The sequence below is a fragment of the Passer domesticus genome, chromosome 2 (assembly GCF_036417665.1).
Source record: "Passer domesticus isolate bPasDom1 chromosome 2, bPasDom1.hap1, whole genome shotgun sequence".
NCBI lineage: Eukaryota > Metazoa > Chordata > Aves > Passeriformes > Passeridae > Passer > Passer domesticus.
Window position 1 is genome coordinate 55,838,969 of NC_087475.1, and position 19,984 is coordinate 55,858,952.

General features: G+C 34.6%; 1 long non-coding RNA gene across 1 annotated transcript in view; it reads right to left on the reverse strand.

The window, feature by feature from the left end:
* The window catches only part of LOC135293941 (uncharacterized), a 73,356-nt gene that overhangs the window by 25,378 nt on the left and 27,994 nt on the right, over positions 1–19,984 (reverse strand). Inside the window, exon 2 of the long non-coding RNA XR_010356060.1 lies at positions 433–519. This is a non-coding gene — a long non-coding RNA (uncharacterized LOC135293941). The remainder of the gene's footprint in view (positions 1–432; positions 520–19,984) is intronic.

The following is a 19,984-nucleotide window of genomic DNA, read 5'->3' on the forward strand; positions in this document are numbered from 1 at the left end:
AAAATGTGTAGGCATAGAGCCAGTAAGAGATTGCCTTATGCGATGGACAGGTCTAAAATCTGCCTTTGTGGCTACTTGGCAGTGGATCACACTGAAATGAAGATGAGTTTGGTGTGTTCTTCGAGGGAGTTGAAAGGGAGAAAAAGATTCTTTCTTCAGTGCTGAAAATACTCAAACCAATCATATGGTAAAATTGAGGTAAAGCGTATGTAGCCTGGGCTTAAAAAGAAGACAAAGCAACAGGAAGCAAAACGTAATAAAATGAGATCATAAAAAACCACACAATTCTTTAAAGATGCTACTTGCTAAGGAAATTCCATTTGTTAAGATCTCATGCTTTAAAACAATTGTCTGTATGTAACTACAAGGCAGCTAATGTTTCTTGTTAGCAAATTTTTCTTTCTCTGGAGAATGAAAAGAATCTTTACTTACCAATCATTACACTTCAGTACATGATTTGTTACTTGTTTTTCCAGAATTTAGTGATGCCTCTGGATTTTCTCGGCAGTAAATCATCCTCTGTCACAGAGAATGACAGCTTAGCCAGAATAATTACTATAAGTACATGTTAATGATTATTCAATATTAAAAATTCTAGTCCTTACATATTCTATTGTTGCAATAGGGTGGAAAAATTTCCAAAGAAGTACGTCTATGAATTACAGTGACATCTTAAATACTCTGCATTAAAAATGAAAAAAAAAAAAAGTTTTCTGTTAAAGACATTTTGTTTGTATTTTTGATTTTTCCTTAAAAGAAAAAAAAATTCTTCTTTGTGAAACAAATATTTTCCAGTTCTTGTTTCAGAAAGAATAATCCTTTCTTTAATCTTTATGTTTCAGAAACCTCAAGGACTTTTCAGACAACTGAGAAACCAAATTTATACTTAATTAGGCTATTATACAACCACATTAATCTTCCTGTTGCTATAAAAAATGGTCAGGCTGCTACAGGTAGCAGATACTGCAATGATACTGCACTTGCATCTTAAACAAAACAAAAACCACACACAGAGCAAAATATTTAATTAATCCCCAATATACTATGCTTGATATGTTGTAGGCTTTGTACAAAGTATTTTCATTATTACCGTCTTTTAGGTTTCTGAGCATTGAAAAGATGGCAGACAATGAAAAGAAACTGAGACCTTGTGCAAAGTCATCTACAGTATAGCAAGGTTATTTACAGAAATGTGATGGTAAAGGACTGTATTTGGTATCTTTACCAAATTTAAATTGGGCTTTAAATTCCTTTTGAAAGAATTTTTTTTTACATTAAAAAAACAACATAAAACAGCTGATTTCTTGTGTTGGTGGTATAACTGGTTAGCCTTGCATTCATTTATCAGAGAAAAAGAAAATTACAATTTTTTTTAAGAGGAGCATTTAGAATTTGTTCAAGATTAACTCATGTAGTTTTATCCCACAGGCAAATAAGAGAGGAGGGACAATGAGATACAGGATTCATTGAATTGTCAAATATTCAAGATAATGGAGTTAACTCTTCCTACTTGGCTCTGAAAAGTATTATTTCCCTGCACATATCTTCTGTGGGAAAGTTCTTATGCTGTCAGCTATATGAGGAAGGGTGTTGGCAGTGAATGTGATCCCAGTAGTGAGGCCCACTGTCACGGTCCCTACAGGGAAAGCAGACTCAGCGTAACATTTTGAATCGCTTCAATATACTGATTCAGCATTTCTCATATAAGTAATTTAAAAGAATAAATTTAGCATAACATCAGGTTGGAGTCTAAAATAAGGGACATCCTTCACAATGAGGCACATTTGACAGGTAGTTTTTAAGCAAACAGACTTACATACATGCCCACAATCCCTGGTGTAAACATAAAAAATAAATAATGCACATTCAGCACGGCTTCTTTTAAGTAGAAGCACTTTAAAGGAAATTGCTGTATGAAGGAAGGTGCTTCTATAGAGCATCTTCTTGATGGCTGGATTTAAATTATTTTTAGGAATTAGGGATACCACATGAAGCACGGAGGAGTGTCATATAAAAGTGGATGGGTTCCTTGAACCCTTTATGTTTGTTCAGCCTGCCAATGCTCTGGGAAAGCCGAGAGCTTGTGCCTGACCAGTCTGTTAGTGTCCCATTTTGGGGGCTCCACTGTGTTGGAAGGTGATTCAACTAACTTGCTCAGGGATACCTGCCAAGAGAATCAGAATCAAATCCTTTATTACAGTTTAGAAAGGGAAACCTGGATGTCCCTGCTTTTGTCAAATAGGTTATCCACAGATGGCAACTGCTAACATTCTTGAGGGACTAATGCTAAACGGTTTACAGAGTAAGACACTTTATTAACAAGCACATTGGTAATAGAAAATTATGATAGATAAGGTTTGAAAATTGCTGGTGATGGTAACTGCAAAAGCAAATTTGAAGCAATATAGAGACAAGCTCAAATAAACAAGGAAAACTAGCTCAAGATAATAATTTAATGCTCATATTAAATTATTAATTATTACTATTAGGTCTCCCTATGAGAGAGAAGCACAGGTTTAGCTCTTCTGATCCCATAAGTTATATTGGACTCCTTTAATTTCTAGCTATTCTTGATTCACTTTTACGCTATTTTTTTACATTTAGGTGGCTCTTGAGTGACTCTATTTATACATGCTTTTGTTACTAACTGGTGTAAAATTTTCCTAATTTGCTCTTCAGGTATAGTCAATAAAATCTGGAGTGTTTGCTCAGTGGATGCAGTGCTCATGTATCCACTACATGGTGCTATCAGCTTCCCTTCCCAGAGCCTGTCCATGGTGTCTTCACTCCACCCCCCATGCCATCCCTCTTAGCTCGTGCTTCAGGGTGCAGGCTGTGTGTTGGGAAACACTATGGAATAGACTCCATGAATGCCAATCACATTCCATCCAATAGTAGCAATTGTGTTTTATCTTATAGATTTCCTACTGTTACAGCTGTTAGAATGCTTTAACTTATGTATTAACTTATGCATTAACTAATGTATCTTTAGTTTTCTTTAATTTTGCTCCCAGTTAAATTCCCACCAAGGAAAACAAGACATTGTTCTGTCTAAATGAACACAAAAAAGCCATTGTTAAACTACAGCTATTACATATCTTTACACAGATGTAGGGTGAAGCCTTTTCCCACTGTAATATTCTTCAAGGAAAAATATTCAGACGAATATTAAGATGTCTGCTAAGATTCAATTATTTAGAGATGTCCCTGCTAGAATTGAGGTGCAAATGAGACATATTGCCAAAGTCAATAATACAGATTTTATTTAACAACGAATTTGAGGTAGAGGGTTAAAAAGAAAACAGACAAGAGAGACAGAGAGACCAAGCAGAAGATAGAGCATCCATGGATGTAGTGCCAGCCTGTTGGTCCCCTTTCACCCCTAGTCTTCTCAGTTGTATAGGGTCCCAAAGTTTTCACTACTGGTTAAATTCACTCTTGGTTAAATGATTTCCTCACTTCTAACACTAATTATTCCCATGCTCAGTATTTCTCTCCTGAGTCAGAGGGTTGCTTGGTTCACTGTGTTGTGAGTCTATCGTCAGAATCTCTGCCTGCCAGAGTTGCCTTTTACCCAGTCAGAGATGGTTTCAGCACAGTTGGCTTTTCTTGTGGATCATAAATTCTGCATTCTTTGTGTCTATTAGAAGTGATCCATTCTTCTCCTCCAACATTGTTACCTTCCCCTAGGTCTGAGATAACACCCAGACTACAGTATCACCTTTATCTTATCTCAAGTTCACAGCTATTGTAGCTTATCTTCCATCCAAGTTTCAGGTATCCAGAGAGGCATTTTTGGGGGAGCTTCCTTGCTCATTGCTGGTCTTAGACATCTTCTATCCCATGACTTGGGGTGATCTTTGTTTGACAGGTCATATTTGTATTGGCAGTTGCTTCTTTACACAGATTTCCACAGTGGAAATGGTTGTCTGTGTGTATTAACCAGGATTTGGTAGCCAGATCTCATCTCTGCTATGTTAGAAACATCCTGTCATTCCCTTCTCTGCTTATCTCATGGCAATGTCCTTCTGTGACCTGAAGAGTGTTTGAGACAGGCAACTATGCTCTTACAAAGCCAAAGCTTCCAACCTAGTGTATTACCAGTCAGTGTGTAGCCATGTCATTATCTTCTTCCCAAAAAATTTGCAAGCTCAACATTACTGAAATTAATATTGCACAGGTTAGATATTGTCACAGATAGATATTGGAATAACATAATTTTATGAACCTGTGCTTCCAAAAGTAACCACTAATAAAGTTGCAGAGATACACTTTGTTATATTACCAATTAAAATGTGAGGCAAAATATACCTGTTTTCCCAACTCTAAACTTTTGAAACTACAGGTTGACTCATGTCAATCAGAAAAAGTTAATGCTTAGTTTACAATTTCCATTGACAATTTAGATAACATCTTTAGAAAAGATATTTCAAAACTGCGCCTTTCCTGCCTCTAAGCTAATCAAAATAATTATTTTTATCAGTAGATCAGTAAATTAACAGAAAGGATGACTGCATGGTTAGTATTTAGAAACATTTGTGCCCCTTAAAGATTTGTTGGTGGCATGAAGGCAAGCGTTGGTTTCAGTAATAAGTTCTGGATTCTGTGAGAGCAAATATCAAAAAAATAACTGTACTTCAGAAGATGGAGGATCCCTTCAGAAGAGGAAGGATCACTTCCTGTTCATGAATCTTCTTGAAAGACTCCCATGGGATAAGACCCTGGAATAGAGAAGGGGCTAAGAAAAGTTATTCATGTTCACCAAGTAATCACCACCTCACTAATATTCCATCTAAAAGAGAAAAGAATTTGGAAAAAAAAAAAAAAAAAGTCAGGAGGCCTTTTGGATAAGGAAATCATGGGAAAAATCAAATGTATAAGGAATTGTACAGAAGATGGAAGAAAGGACAAGTAACCTAGGTAAAGTGCAGAGACTGTCAGGGCATACTTTCCTGACCCTCTGGTCAGAGACCTGTAATTGAATCTGGCCAGCAATGTCACAGGTATCAAGAAATGATTCTATAAATGCATAGGTGATGAAAGGAAGACTCTAAAAGCAATGTAGGCCTGCTGCTGAATGGAAAGAGTGACACAGACCATTGGAAAGGCTGAGATACTGAATGCTATCTCTGCCTAAGTCTTTACTAACAAGATCAGTCTTCAGGAATCCCAGGGGCCTGACACCAAGGACAAAGGCTGGAAGACTTTACTTTGGTTGAAAAGGATCAGGGTACAGAATATTTATGCAAAATGTCTATATAATCCATAATCCCTGATGGAATACACCCACAAGTACTGATGGACCTGACTGATATCCTTGCAAGGCCACTGTTGACCATCTCTGAATGGTTGTGGTAATTAGGAGAGGTGCCGGAAGGTTGAAGGAAATCAAATACCACTTTTATTCTCAAAAACGATTCTCAAGGAACTTCATCAACCTTACCTTGATACCCAGGAAGGTGAATGACCAATTAATCCTAGAAAATATTTCCACACACAAGAAGACAGGTAACAGGAACTCAGCATGAATTGACCAAAGCGAGATGCTTGAGCAGCCTGATAGCTTTCTATGATCAAATTACAGACTTGATAGTTGAAGGGAAAACAGTGGATTTTGTCTACCTGGACATCAGTAAGGATTTTGACACTGTCTCCCATAAGATTTTCATAGACTGGGTGTTGATGTGTGGGTTGGATGAGGATTGAGGCGGATTTAAAAGCGGCTGAAAGGCTGGGCTTAAAGGGTGGTGTTCAGTGACACAAAATCTAGTTGGAAGTCAGCAGCTAGCCAGGGATTAATAATGGGCTCAGTCCCATTCAACATCTTTGTTAATGATTTGCGTGATAGAACAGAGTGCACCCTCAGCAAACTTGCTGATGGCACAATACAAGGCAGAGTGGCTGATATGCCAGAGGGTTGTGCTGCCATCCAGAGTGATCTTCACAGGCTGAAGAAGTGGACTGACAGGAACTTAATGAAATTCAACAAGGGGAAGTTCAACAAGGGGAAGTTGAACAGGGAAGAGTTCAGAGTCCTGAATCTGGAGAGGAACAATCCAAGGCACCAGTACATGCTGTGCATCACCCAGAGACAGTGCTGCTTGATGGAAAATGACCTGGGTTTCCAGCTGGTCACCAAGTTGAACATCAATGTACCCTTGTTTCAAAAGGTACCTTTGTTTCAAAGGGTACCCTTGTACCCTTGTTTCAAAGCAGGCAAATGGTATCCTGGACTACATTATGCAGAGCAGGTCAGGGGAGATGGTCTTTGCTCTCTATTTGGCACTAGTGAAGCCACACCTGGAGTCCTGTGCACAGTTCTGGGCTTTCCAGTGCAAAAGAGACATGGCCATACTGGAGATAGTCCAGCAAAAGGTCACAAAGGTGATAAAGGGACTGGAGAATTTCCTCCAGTGAGGAAAGTCAGAGACAGCTGAGATTGTTCAACCTAGAGATGGCTCATTTAGCTGAATTTTTAAAAAAACTTAATACCCAAAAAAACTTGAATGTTAAAAAAGATGATCAATATACTTTAAAGTTTCTTTACCACTGTTAACACAGTTGCAAGTATGGCGTGAAATTAATGCTGGGTTCCACTGCCATTTTCAATATTTTAGCTCTTGCTCTCCCTGGTGGATCTGCTTAACATAGCGACACTAATGCCTTCATAAATCTAGATTTTATTGTAAGGAAAGGTTAATTAGCACATTTTCTTCACCTCCTGTAAAAGTCTATATTTATGACAGTGATGGTTTTAAGTTAAAAGAAAATTCAACTACTATGAACCAACCCCCCAGCTAAAAGAACTTAGATTTAAAACTTATTATAACTTACAGTTAAAAGACACATATAAATTACTATTTATATTTACTGAAACAATTTGGCAAATTAAGCAGACAATCTGAAAACAAGTCACATTAAAGCAAACGATTCTCTTTCTTTTAATAACTACTGAAAAAAAAAAAAGGAAAAAATATCAGAGAAGAAATTAGATTTGCAAGTGCTCTTTTTCTTTAAGTGATGAAAGAGTAATTGTCTATAGATTCTGGCATCCTGCAAAGCTTTTCCAATGCTCTGTGAAGATAGGAAATTTTTTTCCTAAGGCTTGTGAATCAGGAACAAGCTGCATACATAGTGAGTGCATTTGAATGTCTGTGTTTCCTTACTTAGACAACAGCAGACTCAAGGTCTCTGATCCCTTTTTTTTGTTTGTTTTTTCTTTATACTAGCTGCTACATAAAGCAACACAAATTAGGAGAATACCTAATACCCCTAGCAGAATACCTTTTATAGTTCTAGCATTTCTGTATGTTTCATTAAACCCTTTCACCACATCTCACCTGGAACACAGATTTCTGGTATTCTGCAATATTACAGTATTTTTGAGCCTGTTTCCCTAATAGTGACAACACTGATTTCCTGGTTTGTCATGATGGAAGATACTACTCATTTCACAAAGAATTGTGCTATCATACCTTTGCACAGAGAAGCATGACCTTCCAGCATTTACTATTTTGCTTAGATAATCATCTTAGAATCACAGTAATTAAGAGTTGGAAGAGACCCAGAATGATCATCAGGTCCAGCTCTTAAGTAAATGGCCCATGCAGGGATTAACCCCACAACCCTGGTGTTCCTATCACCTTTAAAACCACGCTCTAACCAACTGAGCTAATTTTGGGGTCACATAATTCATAAACGTGCATGTCTGGAAAGCAGGAATCCCATGAACAAATGGCATTGATCTAGATGAACAAGCAGATTAAAAACAACAAAACAAAACAAAAAAAAAACAAAAAAACAAATTAAACAAAAAAAAACCAGCAAAAATTGGTATGGTTTGAGAGAAAGAAAGAAACAGCTTCAGAGGAGACAAAATTTCATGACACAATTTTTAAACCTTTTGGTTCTGGGGTGACATGAGTCATAGAGATTATCAGTTTACAATTGAGTTTCTGAGACCATTTCTATAGTTACACTCAGGTACCTAAGAAAAATTTTTTTGCAAGGTCTTCAACACAGGAGTACATGCAATCAATAAATATCTACCTGGAAAGTCTTCCAACTTTTTCATATTTCAGATCTTAAGTTAATAAAATTTTCAAATAATATAGTTTTCTCAAGATCTTATCAGCATTTTTTGTACTTAATTAATGAAATTCTCTGCAAGTACAGGTTACTTTTCTAGACAGTGATTTTTGCAGTATTTCTTCTTCTGACAGCTGTAGGTAAAATAACTACAAGAAGAAAACCCTAAATGAAACAGAAAATATTCATTGCTGTATCATGGCAAGGTGACATTTTAAAATTAATTAATTAATGAATTGAAATAGAGATCATTCTTGATAGATCATTAAGAAATCTCCAGCATCATAGTCTAAAAGACACTGAGGATTTTCCAATAGCTCTAACAAGACTGACAATCCTTTTATTTTCCTTCCTAAATATCCCTTTATTTTCTGGATATAATATGCATATTTAAATATTGGACCTCTTGCATTGGCATTATTAATTCAGCTCCCTTCAGAGAAAACATATTTCTAGTTTTAAAGCTTTCATACATATTACATTTTAAATGCAATCTAGTAGCAATTTATAATTCCTTGTTAAAAAAAAAAAGAAAGAGCAACTTAATACTGTGTTGGGCAACACATTAATACTTTGAAGGAACTTCTTAAGAAAATCCTTGCAATAATTAAATTGTCAACAGCTAATAGCATCAAAACCAGGTTTTGCTGTTCACCATAATTGCCTCAGCAGGAGAAAAAAACTATCAATATCGCTTTCTGAAGTTCAATGTAGTTTCCATTCAGTGCACTCTTACTTTGATTTTCTAATATATTACTTTGAAACTTATGAGCTGAGACACTCATTACTTTTGACTACAAATGGCTGCAAAATTGATGGGAAAGCTGATTTAGACAGCACACTCAATAAAAAGCCCCTTTTACGATGTTTTAATGACAAAAATCTTGGTGACCAAGGATCCATGTATCTTTCCTGCATAATATGAAAACAGAATTCTGTTTTGCAGTTTTTGCTTCCCATGGAGACAGAAGTAGATTTGAGGATTATAGTCACGTCTCCATCATAATTATATTCACTTTAAAACCTGTAATACACACAGAAATATATCTCAGAAACATTTAAATACTTATCATAAAGGTGTTTGTGTATGTTGGAAATAGAGTAAAAAAAAAGTTGCAAATAGAAAAATTAGATCTGAGAAACTAAAAGAATAAAAATGTAGAGGCAGTCTCTGCACATAAATCATAAGTATACTAAAGCTAAAATGGCCAGAGACTCAAACCAATAAAATAATATTTATATATATTCCAAATAAATATTTATATATTATTCCATTCATGTATTCTCAGTCAGCTAAAGCAATCAGGATGTTAATAGATATAAGGAATCATGAATTTACTGTAGAAGATTATTTGCAAAACTTATTGAAATTAGATTTACCTAGCTTGTTTGTACAGAGGTCTGTCTCTGTAGAAATATTGAATCTGAATGTCTGAATTCATCCTGTGAATAATCACACTTTTTTCCAGTCAGAAAATGTTTAAATTGTTTTTTAAATACACAACTGAATGAGCATAGCTTATAAATGGTATTTTAGAAAAGGAAGGCCTTATTACCTTAAGTATTTCCATAGTCATTACAACTGGAGTATTTTGCATATAGAAAAGAAATGGCATATTTAGTTCAGAGATGAAGAATATAATTTTAACTATTTCTATTCATTGGAAGAGTAGACAAAAAGTTTCAATACCTGTACAAGCAAAAGAAAATCAGGAATATTCCAAAATTTTCATCCCTCCAAACATCCTCTGCAATATATGGTATTTCAACATTTTTGTTCACCCCTTGAAGGGTTCTTAGAGAAGGCAGAATGTTGATGTGGAGAGACAAAATCTGCATTTTTTATGTTTCAATAAAAAAAAGTTAAGCACTACCTGTTTCTGAAAAAATACTTTTTTTTTGCTTCTGAAGAAATCAAGACTGTCAGATAGATTTATACTGATAGGCTGAACAAAGCCTTTTACTGCAAATTATCTCCACTAATTATTTAGGCACAAACAGGCAGTTTTACTGTCATAATCAATATGTTAGACATAGATATCCTGGTGATTTTTTTTAATATATACATACATAATCTATAATTATGAGCAGCCATATACTTAGTGTTTGAATTATATATGCACACAAAGCTTGTAGACCCTTAGGGTTACGGCTTTTATTCTGAGGCTAAATTTCATTTTCATTGAATCACCAGGTATACGAAGTCTCAATGTCATCAGTGAAGAATGTCTAGTTATCTAACTTTTGGCCTAAATATTGGTGAGTCTCTTCTAGGGAAATGCTGAGAGCTACTTGTCTTTTTCCATTGGTTACACTGTGGATTTATGGAGTCTCAACTCCTGCATAACATAATATCTTTAAAAGGTTATTATAAGGTGTAGGCAAAACTAAGGGTCTGAGCTTTACTCATTCAGCCAGGTTAGTTAACACATATTATTTTATTCCAACAAATAAAACAATGAGTTATAAAATGACTTGTAATTATTCATAAAATTTGTGGTTTATAAACAAAAATATCAGTTATAAATGACTGTTAAAAATGAGTTCAAAAACCTTTGTCATACACCAGTAAAACATGTTTGCACTGATTTATTTCTGCAATTTTGTGATGAGGATAATTATTAATTTTTTTAAAAAGCACAATATTATCACCTTTGCATTAATTTACTGGGTTTTGAGTTTTCTGAAGCCTGATGTGCATCATCAATACACAAAACACAGCACCTAAAACACAGCATTTGGACTGCTGAAATTTACTGGGCTTATGTGTCAAACCTCTAAAGTAATTTTGTAATTGCTGCATATATTGAAAAAAAAAAGGAAAAACAAACAAACAAACTAACAAAAACAAAAAAGACACCCCAAAACAAAAATCAAACAAAAATACTCAAAATGTATTGAGGAAACATATTATTATTCTTCTTTTATCTGATTCTTCCCAATAAGCAATTTTTTTAATAATCCACTATAAACTATCATATTTACTGTAGTATTAAGAAGGATCATTACAAAATTATGCTAGAGGATGGATTTGTACCAAAGAATTAATCTGTTAACAGAAGATAATGCAATTCCTTGAATCCAGCCAGATGGCCATTTTATCATTCAGTCCAAGACCTATAAATTGCTGTATTTTTAGGCTTTATTTAATTTGATTGTTAATATTCCACCTATTTCTCTTTGAATGTTTTGTTTGTTTTTTCCCTCATAAATAGAAGCCTTTTTTGGCAAAAACATTATAAAATTGAACAGAAATTCAACTGACATTTTCCCTATATATAGAAATAAGTCATAAAATGAGCATTTTTTTCTTTAAAACAAAGGTAAGATACAAATAAGAGGAAATATTTTTTCAGCATGACATTGTCATGACTCAGGAAAGGTTCAGAGACATTGCGGAGTTTATCCTTGATAATACTCAAAATCCAACCAGACACAACCCTGAGCAGCATGATCTAGCTGACCCTGATCTAGGCAGGGATTGGACTAGCAGATGTCCATGTGTCTCTTCCAAACAAAATTGTCCTGACTTTATATCCATGGAAATCTTTGCTTTGCAACCCTGTAATACCACAAAATATCTTGACAGGGGATGTCCATTTACAGAGAATGCCCCATAAGTATCTTGGATAATGGTGTTGAAAGCAGTATTCAAATTAGTGGGAAATTTGAAGATGTAGTAAATATTAGTAAATATCCAACTATATTCAAAAGCTTTTAGATTGTTTGTGTAGTTGGGACAACAGATGATAAAAGCAGTTCATTATAAAATAAATAACTAATTGAACAACAAGCTGCTAATGATGGGTAATTTTTGTGAAAAGAAACAGTCATTGGGATAGTGATCTGAAAAAGGTTTACATTGCTATTTTGAAAAAAAAACCAAAACAAAAAAAAAAACCAAAAACCAAAGAACAACAAATTCAACCATTATGCAAGGGACAAAGTGTGGGAAATGTGTGTGTTTACAGTCACCTTGTTTTATTAGCAGGAGAATACTGATTTTGAACCTGCAAGCTTTCCAATTTCACAAAGTAGACTTAGTCTCTTAATGTCAATATGCTAAATTAAAAGTTAATGTTAATGCTGTTACTTGTATGATGCTCTTGCAGTCTCATTTATCTCATAATGACTCCATGGCTTTTCTTTACTACACCATGATTAGATAGGGAAGTGCTATGAATAGAAATGACAGTAAACAAGACACTAAGTGTAGATATTAGAGGGGTTTTTTTTTGCCCAGAGACTCTGAAGAAGTCAGAAACCCAAAGTCTTACACATCTGTCAGAATTAGTTCTTCCTCTCTGTTCTACACACTGTATATAAAATTGTGTAAATATGCATACATACATATGCACTTATATATACAAGCCCACACAGATATGCATATAATTTTGCTTTTATTTTGCTTTTCTGGGATTATTTCCATGTCCCAGAAAAGTAATTTTTAGGAATGTTGTTCATTGCAAAAAATAATAACAGACCTCAGCATCACTGTCAGAATCCAATAGTCTCTGACAAAGTACTTCACCCATGGAGGGTATACTACTTGATATCATATTTACTTATTTTGAAGATATCTGATATTACACAGTATTTCTGATTTATGTGTGGTAATATATGTGATACAGAGTGATTCAATGACACAACAAATACGTGTTACATTTAACAAGATACAGCAATTCCAACATACAGTTCAATCACCATAACAATGGGATTCCCATTACTGGTCTTCATGACATGCTCACTCCCACAGAGCGAGCAGATCCAGCCACCAGAGGGGAGCACATGCCTTGAAACCACCTCAAGCCCCTTGCTCTCATCAAAGTTCGTGTCCTACTTGGGTTTTATACTCTATGTTGGGCTGGCCTGGGTACAGACACTTCCTCCATGTTGGTCTACCTAAGTATGGGAGACATCCACATTCTTTGAGTGTGAATGCACAGTGAATGGACTCAGCGAGAAACATTTACAGCACCAATTGATACACCTTAAAATAAAAACCACTCTCAGATTGTTGTCACACAGTCTGTGGTTGTTGGACATAGAACAGTGTCACCTATTTCAACAACACTATATCGGTCTTTTTCAGATTAAAATTTGCAAAGCCTTCATAATGTAAAGTAGGCAATTAATGTAATGTAAAAGAGTTTTTCCAATCAGAAGGCTAATCTGACAACTTGAAAAATCTTCAAGAGTACTGAACTATTATCCTTTAATTGAAAATAGAATGTAGTTTTATTATACCCTGGTGTTTTCAGAATCCATAGGCATATGTTTTCAGAAAACTTATTTCTACAGACATCTCAGCTATTATTATTTTAAAAAAAAAGGTCAATTACAAACAACCATACAAATGACTGAGCTACACAGCATGTCAGCCCAGAGGCCCATCAGTCTAGCATTCTGCCTTAAACAGGAGCTGAAAGAAGATTGCTGTGAAGCAGCATAGTAATAGGACCCACATGCAGTGATATTTTCCCAGACCATTCTGCAACCCTCCAGCAATCTGCAAATTCACAAGCCTGAAGTCATATTTTTGTTTTCTAATGGCCATCAAGGGAATTATTTCCTCCATAAATTTATAATAACCATAATGCCTTGTGACAAGGAGATCTGCACCTTAATTTTACACAGTGAGAATCTACCAAGAGGCAGTTGGACTGATTTCTGCTATTTTTTTGATAGTCAGTAGCTAGATCTGAGTTACTATGTACTGCTTTTCCCAGTATAGACTTCTAACTTACTCTGTAGATTCCTAATTAATTCATTCAGTGTTATTGTCCTTAGCTATCTTTCATTCTTCTTGTAAAAAAAAATTTTAAAAATTACTAGCTACATTCATGCAGATGGTATGACTGATATGCTCTGATGGATTTTCAGAAAAACTGGTTAAACCTAAAAGAAGGGAAGTGGTTCTTAAATCTATATGATTTTTCTTGGTCAAGATACGTGAGATGGAAACTGATTCCAAACTATTCATTGAAAAATGAGAAGAGAATAAAAAATGCTTTCTACAACACAGTTCTTATTTTCTTTATAGCTCACGCTGTCAGCAAAGTTCAAATAAGAATAAAAGATTGTCTTCGACTTGTAATGGAGCTGTTTGTCATTTATTTTTTTCTGATGTTATTTTCAATATAACTCTCAAGCATACAAGTAGCTACCACAAGGTTAATCACTCTATTGTGCTCAGGCAGCTCGTTTGATGTTGCACTTTTTCATAAGCTACCTATATGATTCAGATGTTTAATTCCCACTTACATTAAATGAAACAGTCCTGTGAAAGAAGACAACGAGATGGTTATCATGCCCACAAACAAAATTAATTTTTCAGAATTCTACCTGCAACAGTTAGAATTCTTTTCTTGTTTATATTAAGCTTTTTTTTTTTTCCTTCAAGGCAATTACTATTTCATTATTAATATAAAATAGAAAATATCTAGAAGGGGAAACTAAGACATATGTATCCCATAGCTGTAATCTGATGACTTTGGCAATACCTGGGTTATGTGGACTGAGCTTAAAGTTTGTACTTTGATTATGGAGACAAAGTTTGAACCTGAGGCTATGGCTGTATTTTATACTGCTGAATAAAACAAAGGCAGGCATTAATCTGTGGTTCCAGATATAAGTGGCATGGGTAAACTCAAGTTTAAACTAGGTAGGACTGAAGTCTTTTAACCAATTGGAGGCACAAGCCACAATATTCTGTCATTAGTCCAGAATTCATCTCACTTCATGCAGTACTGATACCCTGGCTCTTGATGCATTGTCCTTTGACTAAGATCATTGTCACAGACAAATTGCCAACGCTCTGCCACTTGGCATCCTGACCCTTTACTGTTGCAGCAGCATAGGCAGGATGCCATCCACATTATCCATGTGATGTGATACTCTCAAATCACTGGTGGAGTCAAAAGGCAGTGCAACTCTTATGTGTATTAAAGAGGCATTTGCGTGTTTGGCTGTTGCTGCCAGATTAGCAGGTTACTAGTGTCCCTGGCACTCTGCCAGAGCCCTAGCATTGCTTATGATCCTGTATTTGTCAGCAGTGGTTGGGTGAGTTGTATGCTCATGTTGTTGATTATCTTTCTTACTGCCTCAAGAAGATTTCTTTTTCTTCACATATGTTGTCAGGTCCCCTTACTCTTCTGACCAGAGGTACCTAGTTATTGTGAAAGATTTTCCTGCCAAAATGTCTGAAATGTGATGATTCCATTGTATGCATTAACCAGTACTTCTACAGAAGAGAACATATGGTGTGTGTCTTAGGGCAAGTCTCCAGAACATGTGAGAATTCATGAGTACAAAGCATTCTGACATCAATGGTAGAGGACTACACAGAGATGAAGGCGTCATTCCTCTTGCAGAGGCATTCTGTGCCTTTTGGAAGCTGTAACTGAAGGGAACTGTTCTCCAAGCTATGCCCATTATTTTCTTGGGAAAACAACTGAAATGGCTCAATGAAACTAATCAGTGTGGAAGATCTGCATCCAGTGCCTGGCCTCATTCACTCATGCTCTCTCTCCTGCTTAGATCCAGTTCTAATGTTTCATGGTGTCACCAAAAGAAGCAATCTTATTCTCTTCAAAACTACTTTACTTTTCCACTTTCGGAAAAGTTCCTTCCCTTATGCAACTGTACACCTTAGGCCAAGCTTCTTCTATGTTTTACTGAACTTCCAAAAAAAACATTAACAGTTTTGATTCTGTTAGGTGGCTTTTGTTGCTTAGGGGAATTTGTTTTCTTTTTATATTGGACATATTGATTAAGGAGAGAGATACTATCACAAAAACATTTTGAAACAGTTTTGGTTTTTTCCCACCAAGATGATTTTTAATGGGTTTCTTTGAAAATAATTTTAAAAAAAAGTCTGAGTTGCCCAGAAAAAATGAAAATTACTCTGCATATTGCTTGTCTCTTGAATTTTAAGAATAGAATATAGCTGTGGAAAAGATAAATGACCTGATTTACATCCCAGCTGGAGATCATTGATTTCCTTATTAGTCTAAAACTTAACCTTTAAAGACACAGAACTGTACTACAGCTTAGGAGAAAGTTGTTGTAGGGATGTGGCTGTCAGCACAAGAAGAGCAAGTAAAAATTATTTCTGTCATTAGGAGTAAATACTGTAACTGTGTATGTGTGAGAAAAAAAATGTAATTTACTGCTAATTGCAAAAACTGAAAACCAACTGACAAATGTTTCTGCATTTATTAAGAATTCATTTAAATTCTTGTATCTGGTTTGGAATGAAAGAACAGCTAAACTACACATGGTTAACATTCACTGACTATAAAGACAACTCCTCCTTCATTAATTGTAGCTTTAAAATTGAAAGGAAAAATAAAGAATAAATCATATAGCATGTGAAATGAAATTAAACTGAATTAAAGTCTTGTAAATTTTTAATAATTTTAAACAAATATATTGCTATTTCATACAGCAACAACAATATACTATTTTTAGAAAATATATTTTAGAATTCCAACTTTCTACAACATGTCTGTCCATTCAATTTAGTTTTTACTTTTCAAAGGTTTTGCATGAAAAAAGAACATGGTACTAATATTTTTAGCAAAGCATTAAAGATTTACAACAACAGAGGAGTAAGGATTATGAAATACTAATTATAATTGAGTACTTATTAAGCATTCCAAGCACCACTAATATTTCTAACACATAAGCCAAACTCTACTGATGTTAATTACATTAATCATCTCATTATCTTCTCTGGGACTGGCATAAATTAGTTAGACAATTAAGGTGGTTCCTTTTTTCACAGATATATCTGTACAACATACAGATTAACACTGATAGGTGTATTGAAATAAAATCCCATTGCTTTTACAAAAAATTTAATTTTATTTTCTTACAGTGAAGGAGAAAATATTATATTTCACAGTAAGCAAAATGCAATTTTCTATTTAAATTAACTTTTAGAAGGTCTCATTTGCTGGAGGTTCTTCTCTCACTTTATTCCTTTCCTTAAAAAAAAAAAAAAAAGGCAAAAGATCTTTGTAATGAAATTTTCCAGATGAAGTTGTAAATCCTTAATTTATTCTGCAATATACTGGAAAATTATAATTGAAAGCAGAATATTGTACTATACAGGCAAAATAAATAAAAAAAAAAAAAAAACAAACAAAAAAACACAGAAGAGAACATGAAGATATTGGTGATAAAATGGCCCATGATCACTCAACCCATCAAAATCTTTTTTAGCATTGCTTGTGTCTCAGGATGCCATCTAATTTTTGCAGCTTTCTCTATGCTTTTTGACTCTACAATTATGCTTCATAGACAATTCTGTATGTTCATGAGTCTCCGCGCAATCAAATGTTTCTTGATATCTGCTCTTTCTTTTTTGTTTCCTTTTCCCCTCCTCTCTGCCTTGCACAAATCTGACCAACATTGGGTTTTTTTCACTATGAAGCTGAGAATAAAGTGTTTTGTGTTTTAAGTCTGAGAAGGCTTTTTATTAAATATACCTTTGAAACACATCCCTGCCCTTCATATCCTTTCTCATCCCTTCAAAAATCCAAACAAGCAAAAATAAAAACCTACAACAAGTTATTTTTAAATTTGATTAGAAAGTGGAAATGCTTGAGAGGGACTTCAAAACAAATATTGTCAATTTACTGACAATTTTGTCTGTGGTGGGATATTTATATTTATAAACGAAATTCCAAAAATCAGTGAAGGATTGTATCACAGGACCAGGTTCCAAAGGAAGACTCTACTGTTGCTATATTTTGTAGTACCTTAGCTGATTTAAAGACAAGTAAGTGATATTTTATATAGCCCTGACTTTTCACATGCATCCTTCAGAGAAAAAAAATAAAAATAGTGAAAATGAGAGTATTCTAACATTATTCAAATTTTCCAATGACTACTCTTTAGAACTCTGACCACTGTATATTCTATTAGGAAAAAAGACCCTGCAGAGGAAATATTTCAATAAAATAAAAAATGTGAAGATTCTCTTTGTTCATTTGTAATTCAACTAGATATATTTTTAGAAAAAAATATCCAAGCTTGTCTGTCAGTAGTCCACCTGCTTATTTCTGTTGATATATCACCTCACAAAGGTAATTTTTATTTCTACTTTAAACTCTTTTCTGTTATCATTTGTTCATTTTCTATATGGGTATATATTCTTATATACATATATATTCTAAACATATGCATTTCAAATTATTCTGTAACTTTTTTTGGTTAATTTGAAATACTTGAGTGCTAGGTTTCAAAAATTTTCTTTTTTGTAATGTAGATACTAGAACTGGCCATGTAATTTATTATTACTGACACCCATGAATAGTGAAGAAGTACCCTTCTCATTACTCAGTACTATTATCTTTATCCAGTCTTTAATCTTTGCAAAAATCACATTGGTGTAGTCATTTCTATTTCATTCAGATTGTATTGATTTCTTTGTCTTATTTCAGATAGTTCCAGAAAATGTAGGATATGTTTCTTTTTCTGTTTGAAATTTAAAAGCCCATGGGAAACTTCTGTTACTGAAATGATTATTTCTCTTCAGAAGAAACAAAGGCTACTCTGAGAGTGTGCATCTTTCAATTCTCTTGCTTCTTACAGCTAATATTGCAACATAAGTGCAACCTTTGAATTATAGTATATTATTAATGTGTTTGAGAAAAGTCCCTTTGAAGTCTGATGAAAAGACTACAGGAGCACCTTTTATAATATTTCTTGTATGGATTTCTCCCATAATAATTGATTCTTGTTCACAAAATGGAAACTTCTTGTTGCCATGGTTAATACATGTTTTGCTATTAATTTGGTATCAGTCTTGCTGAAATTTAAAATTGTCTTTTACTGATGTTGCATGCTGCAATGTTATTACTATCACAAATCTGGGGTCCTAAGTATGGATCTCTCTGTCTTAACACTATGCTGAAAGAAGGAAATAAATCTTAAGCATTAGATATTTCTTAATTTTTGTCATTTTTTTCAACATAAATGTGTCAATATATATGTAACTAGTCTCATATGCATAAAACTATTATGTTTCAGCTGTTATTGTTCAACATCAGTCTCACAGAAAAAAGTAGAATTCTCAAAGTCTTGTGGGATTTTTAGCTCCTAATAATTTGGGTAGGTTTACTTTTGCCTTTTACATTTTTTTCTTATGACATTCACTATTAGGTTCTGTTTTGTCGGGCCAGGGTTTTATGAGCCTTCAAAAGGGAACCTAATACACCCAAGGATAGCTTGGCTATTACCTTTGGAGGCAAAGAATGAGCAGGATGGCTTCTGCTGCAGTGTTAGAAACAAAAAGAATTAATAAAAGGCAAAATAACAAACAGAAAATCCGAGCCAGGTACAGAGGTCTGCTCCTGGTAGAAACACGTTCACAAAAGGCCCATGGTCCTTTTGTTCTCTTCTTTTCTACCTTATGGCCCAGGCGGGACCTTTTGGCTTCTATCCAATTAGGTGACCCCAAGGTTTTAGTGAAGTCTCTGGGGTCCTATAAGGTGGCTTTTCACGTGATCGTTGGGAGAAACTTCTGGGCTTCTCCTTTTTTGGGGGACAAAGGCTAGCTTTGCCACTCTGTCATTAGGGGGCATTCTCCTACACTCCTACAATTCACCATTACTGAATATCTGAGCATCCAAATACCAATATTTTTGTTTCCAGAATATCTCATGAACTTAAATGAGACAATGAAATTCATTGTTAGATAGGAAAAAAAATTAAAGGTGTGATGACAAAGAAGAGCAGACAAATGAAGATTAAATGGTATAGATTAATGCATAAAGCTTTGTTGTTCAATAGTTTTTGTTCAATAACTTCTGTAGCACTTAGTCCACAGACCCAGTTTTAGAAAGGGTATAAAGTGGCTAATAACACATTCTGTTTCCCCCCAAAA